The sequence below is a fragment of the Vigna umbellata genome, chromosome 2, assembly GCF_029865625.1.
Source record: "Vigna umbellata cultivar VRB3 chromosome 2, Vumbellata_1.0, whole genome shotgun sequence".
Classification (NCBI taxonomy): domain Eukaryota; kingdom Viridiplantae; phylum Streptophyta; class Magnoliopsida; order Fabales; family Fabaceae; genus Vigna; species Vigna umbellata.
The window spans coordinates 11,734,666-11,741,536 of record NC_142166.1 but is presented as its reverse complement, the minus strand read 5'-3'; positions in this window follow the sequence as shown (position 1 = coordinate 11,741,536).

Here is a 6,871-nt window from a genome sequence, read left to right as displayed (position 1 = left end):
CTAGACCCTTAACTCTCAAATTCATTATCCCATTTCCTCCAAAATAACTCAAAACAATAATAATCCTCTTACCTTTCAACATACAGCTGCTACATCAGATTTTACTCATCAAACATCTTCCGTTGCAATCACACAACACGTTTAAAGCAGTTCACACAATATTAGTTCACATATTCACATATGAACATTTCAGCACATATCATTCCATACACTCAGAACTTAAAAACGCAACCCAAACAGCACAATGATGCATAAATCAGTCCATACACCTAACATATAACAACTTATAAGAAAGTATTATAGCTCCCCTTACCTTGGAGTGACTTGACTGAACCGTACAGCTCGCTGGAAAAACTCTAACAGCACCTCACAGCAAGGACCTAAACAGTGCCCTACAACCACCAAAATGGCGATGGGAACAACTCTTAGAGCTAGAACTGAGTGGAAAACGGAAGGAAAAATGAAGGCACAAGCCACATGCAACTACAGAGATTGCATGTTCTAGTTCAAGGACAGAGAAGAGCTTGCATGGAGGGGCTTACCTGCTTAGAATCCGAAACTGATCGGATGCTTCTGAAGCTCTCTATATTGCGGATGTTTTGGCGTCACCTAAACAAAATTCCAGTGGTTCAGTGAAGAGGGCTGGAAGAGAGAAAGCAGAAATATGGTAGAGAGAAGGCAGAGAAAATGAACAACTGAGTCCTTAGAGAGAGAATCAGAAGTTGAGATAAGGAACTCAGATTTTTGAAAGGTTCCTTACTAAGGTCATAATGCCCTTAACCTTATAGGCCTGACTGCCTCAACATAAGGTCCAACTGCCATATAATTTCAGGCTCTTACAAGTATAAATAAAAAATTAAATTTTGTATATTTAAACTTATTTTGTAATATAATATGAGTATCTATACTAGAAAGTTGAAGTTTATCGGTGTTTAATAAAAATAAACGTTGTAAAAAAAGAAAAGTATATTTTGAAGCTATGAAGTGAAAGAGAAGAAATATAAAGTATAGGAAGAAAGCATTAGAAAAGGTGTTGGGTCCCCCAGGCCCTGAGAGATATGTGTGGCAGAAGATTTAGGTAATTTATTGCCCGGTATGTGATAGTAACACCCTTTTGCTTGCTTACATCCACGGGTTTCCGCCCAATCAATGAAGCATAGGTTGCAAATGAATCAGATTTTCAATTTTAGATATAGCCACGTTTCATCTTCTTTCTTTGCTTCCTTCCATAACTAATGCAAAAGGAATATTAATACAATATTCTTATCATCATTGCATGTGGTCCTTTACCATGATAACTAATATGCAAAAATCTTATAAGTGCTAGGTAGTAGTTTATTTATCAACCTGCCTTTCATAACTTCCACATATATTCACTGCTAAAAGCCTTTTTATATTTTATAATAGATTAAAACACATTTTTTATACTTCTATGGTAGTATATTAGTATTTAGTGGATGTTATCTATTAAAATAATATATAGAGGAATTGTTAGTTGCTTACGGTGTTTTTATGTTAAATAACAATTCTATTGAAGAACAAAAAATAAATAAATGGTTGAGAAACAACATTATGCAGTTTCAATAATATACTGCATACACGTTATTCATTCTTTCTTTTTCTCCATTCTTCAATAGAATTGGTATTCAAAGTCAGGTTACTAAGAATCCTCAGAAATCACGATTTTAGTGTATGGTTGGTTAGAGTGCTTGAAGTAAAGAAGCAAAGAAGTTTGTCAAAATTTGATTTCTTGATCAAGACTAAGTGGTTGAGGTACGGCGGGAAATAATATTCCAATAGCAAATCCTCTGATCCTCACAAAGAAAAATTGAACAAATGGAGCACACAGATGCGTGTGTTGTTCAAGTTCCAAGATGTGAGTGATGTTATTGAAGGTGATGATTAGGAGCTTGGTTTTGGCACTTCAGATGATCAGAAAGTTGTAGTCAGGAGGAAAGACAAGACATTATTCATCATTCATCAATGTGTTGATGATGCTCATTTTGAGAAAATTCATAATGCAATTACTGTCACAGAATTATGGAATATCTTGGTTCGGAGTCATGCTTGGGAGAAAAAATCAAGAAGGTGAAGCTACAAACTCTTAGAAGGCAGTATGAGTTACTGCAAATGGAGGACAATGGTAAAGTTGGTGAGTATTTTAACAAAATTCTCATAATCACTAATCAAATGAAAGGTTGTCGAGAGTGTATCATTGATCTTATGATTGTTGAGAAAATCATGTGATCATTACCATAGAAGTTTGACTATATAGTGGTTGCTATAAAAGAATCTAAAGATATATCAAAGATGAAGATTTAAAAACTTCAAAGTTATTTGGAAGCACATGAGATGAGATTAGTTTATAGAAATCCTATCAAGAACGATGAACAAGCCTTGAAAGTACATCATTCCAAGAATGATGAAAGAAATAAGCATAAGAAGTGAAACAGGAAATGAACGAAAGGGAATTGGAATGCTGACAGAAGCAAAGGTAAGCATGATTACAGATTTGGATAAGTAGAAAGAAGTGGTATATACTTTCTATACCGGTTATAATTATAACCACATAGAAAGTTTTTTTTATTTATTACAAAAAATATCACCGCATTCATTTTCTATACCGACCATAACTAGATTCGATGTAGAAAATTTTATTTTTTATTATAAAAATGTCATTATACTTATTATAACTACCATCGCTAATGTTATCGTATTTACAATTATATCACAATGTCACCTTTTATATTTGGTTGATTATAACATGATGACTTGGGCCCAAGGATGGGTCATCATAACCCGTATAAATAGTAGTTATAAAAAGTATTTTTTAAATTAGTTGAACCGAAGAAATAATATTAAAAAAGATAAAAACGTGAAAAATTTAAAGGTTTTTAGATGAAATTCACTCATTTTTGTAACATCCCAAAATATAGCTATAAACCATATTATAGTAGTCACATAATTAATAAGATAGAACAATTATAAACTAAGATATAAAGTATAAACTTTACAGTCATCCAAAATAACCATAGAATTTAAAACTTTATATACAAGAGACTAATCAAAACTATATACAAAGCTACTATAAAACTAACTACCCTGCAGTATCTCCTCCGTCCAGTGTCTGCTCCAGAGACACCTTATCTCCCTCTGCTCACACCCACAGGATGATCATTGCAAAGGAAAGAACATTAGCACATACAAAACACAAACAATAAACAACAGGGTAAGCTAGTTTAAATAAAAGACAAACTTATATTTTAATACTACATCTCATACAATCATAATTAGTCATTCATAACACAAAACACTTTATGCATGACACAACACTGACTTTGACCGTTCGGGCTTAGAATGATTGTCGAGCTATGGTGGGTTGTGCACTCGTGGTGGCTTCGACTGCTTTGCAAAGTCATTGCCGATGGATTTCACACTACCACACTCACGAGGTTGGTCTGTTCCGGGCCTTGGAGCATACTAGAACCTTCCAAGACTAAGACCTCCTGCTACTCCTCACGACATGGATCAATCCTCTCTACGTGAGAATGAAAGACCATTGGAGTTTCAGGATAACCCACAAGATTGAGCTCCTGCATTCATTCTAAATACACTTGAACTCACCAAGAGGATTCACTTTGGAACTTAACTTTCATCACTTTAAAATCATACTTTCACTTTGAAACTTAACTCATGACATGATCAATCACATACCATAATACACATTCATACATACTTAACAACAAATCTCAAAATTTCATTTAAATCAAACTAGAACAAAGAAATAAGGAGTAGACAAAAACTTGGACCAGTCGTTCAGCGCATACCCTCGCTGAGCGAATACAGAAGTTTCTCGCACAGTGAACCATCTCATTGTGCGAATAAACTCCAGTAGTACCAAACCTTGAACTCACGCTCAGCGACATCTCTGACTAAGCGAAACTCCCCAGACAGTGGACAAGACTCTCAAATCACTCGTTCAACGCATTCATTCGCTAATCGAATAAAACTAACAGTGTTCCCAGACTTTAACCACTCGCTCAGTGCACCCTCTCGCTGAGCGAAAATCCTCAGACAGAGTACCAACCTCTACAACCACTCGTTGAGCGAGTAGAGTCGCACAACGAGTCTGCATAATCTGCAGCACCAAATCTGCAGAATTACTCAACCTACACTAATTTTACCAATTCCAACTATTTTCCCCAACTTCTAACTCTCCTAGATTGTGTTATATACCTATTATACTTAACCCAGGTTGTCTAAACACTTCTAACCTAAATCTAAACAAAGAAATTCACAACCTCACCCAAAAACTCACAAAAACTCAACTTATAGACCCAAATTGAATTCTACACAATTCCAAGCACCTTAGGGACTCTAGCAAGTCCCAAATGACTTACCAAAACTTCCCAAACTGACTATTTGCACATAGAACTCCAACCTCAAGTTTTTACTACCTCACTTCCTTCAAATTGAGTTCTAACACAAGTAGAACTCTACCTCATTACCACCACACTCTACTAAATTAAATCTCTAACATCACCAAGTATTAAACAAACCCACACCAGTTCATAAACAGCCCAAAATTCACCAAATCAGTTATACAACCCTTTTTCTTATTTCACTACCTTAAGCTTCCATCTTACACTAAACAACCACTAACAGATTTCTTTTCCACTATAATAGTCCAATTGTGTACAATTCAATTCAACCATATCAACTACAACATCACAAACATACATATAAAAGATTCCACACATGACCACATCCATCAACATACAAAACATGCATTCCACACAATTACCACTGACAAAAATCACGTTTTCCAGTCCAACAGTTTAATTATAATAACCATTAAACTTATACCACATTTTTCTATTTAAAATTAGTTAACTAGCTTCCCTTACCTTAGAGAAACACGACACAGCTCTAGAAAACCCCAACCGATGCTTGCACCACAAGGAAACTCTAGAGAAACCTACAAATCACCGATTGGTGATAGGAAACCAACCTCAGAGCCTAAATTGAGTCAAGAATCAAGAAGAAGAAACTCACATCTCATGCAAGGCAGATTTCCTTGCATGATCACAAATTTAGGAAAATTAAGAAAAGGAAACGAAACTTACTAACTCAAAACAAGAAATTGATCGGTTGAAAAGAAAGCCTTCTACGCCAGGATTACCTAGACACCTTCTGATCGTTGAACAAATGATCCAACTGTGAGAAAAGTTAGAGAGCTGTGAAAGAAAAGGAAGAGAATAGTGTTTTAGAGAGATAGAAATATTTTAGATAATGAACCGAACTTTAGAAAGTTCTATTTATATTATAAGATTATTTTATAATAAAATACTCGGTCTCATTATTTTAATAGATCTATCTACTTTAATACTCTATTTTTTAGGTTTTTACAATTTTAAATAATAAAAATATTTTAATAAATTTTCAAAATTTTAATTTCTTTGAAATTTATATTGAAATTTTATCAAAAATTATTTCATATTATTTATAAAAAAAATAAATTATTCACTAAAAAATATTTGGGTTGAAAGTTGAATTTGAGGAAAAAAAAAAGAAAGAATGAAAAAGAAAGAAAGTGAAAGTAGAAGAAAATAAAGAAAATAATTCTGAATGATCAAAATACCGTTATTATAATAAATATATTGTATTAAAATAATAAATTATAATTTTATTATTATTGTTGTTATTATTTTATACTCTTTTTATAATTGTTGCTATTATTTTTTAATTTTTCATTTTTTAATAAGAATAACAATAATAATGATAATAATTGTTATTATTATTAAAATAAATATTATTATTATTAATTTTATTTTTCACATTGATCATTGTTAGTATATTATTACTTTTTATTATTAATATTATTATCATTATTATTGGTATTATTTTATATCATATTATTAAAAAACATAATAAACTATGCAACATAATTAATTATACGTTATATAAGATATAAGCGTCATCTTGAAGGTTAAATTATTAAAATAAGGATAAATATATAATATGCTTATTGCGAGCTCTTCTCTTTCCTTTTGAGGATGGAAAAAATAAACATTCTTTCTCTAAATCCATGATCGTCTTTCTTAACCATTTACTAAATACAAACATAGATTTTTATTGTTTTTGTTCCGTACAGCATTACATTTTTGTAAACAAACACTACTAGAGTTATTAATAGAATATTTTTATTATTTCTTATCATAGTTATTATTTATATTGTTAAGAATTTAGAACAACTTATTCAAGTATGTTGAACTGAATTAGATTCTTTCTCAGTGAAACGAATTAAATGAGTTTTACTGCATAATTATATGTTTGTGGTTCTATCTTTTTCTTTTAGACTTTTGACAATATCTTCTTCCATTTTTGCATGCCCCACGTCTCCATCTTATCATGCACGTGATGTTATTTATTTCATAGTTATATTTAATTAATTTCAATTAAAGGAGAATAATTAATTTCTTTGTTGGATGCCAGCAACCAGTTATAGAAAAAGGCCTGGATCATGAGGAGACATGGCCCCTTTATTTTGCAGTATAAATTCGATAGCATTAAATCAAAAGAGTGAAGCTATTATATGAGGACCAAGTTCATTCATATTTTACACAAATTTATTAAGTTTTTTTTTTAAATAATAATTAAAAGGTTTTTATATGTTGCCGACAATGCAAGTTTATCTTATACCTCCCACTAACTGTTTCCAATCTCCTCTTCATTCAAGAGATAAATTGTTTGAAAATAAATATATAGCATAATTACTTCAAATATATACTTCATTTATAGACTGCTCAAATATAAAGACAAGATATTTTTAGAAAATATGTGAAAAATTAAACCGAATTACCAAATTGTG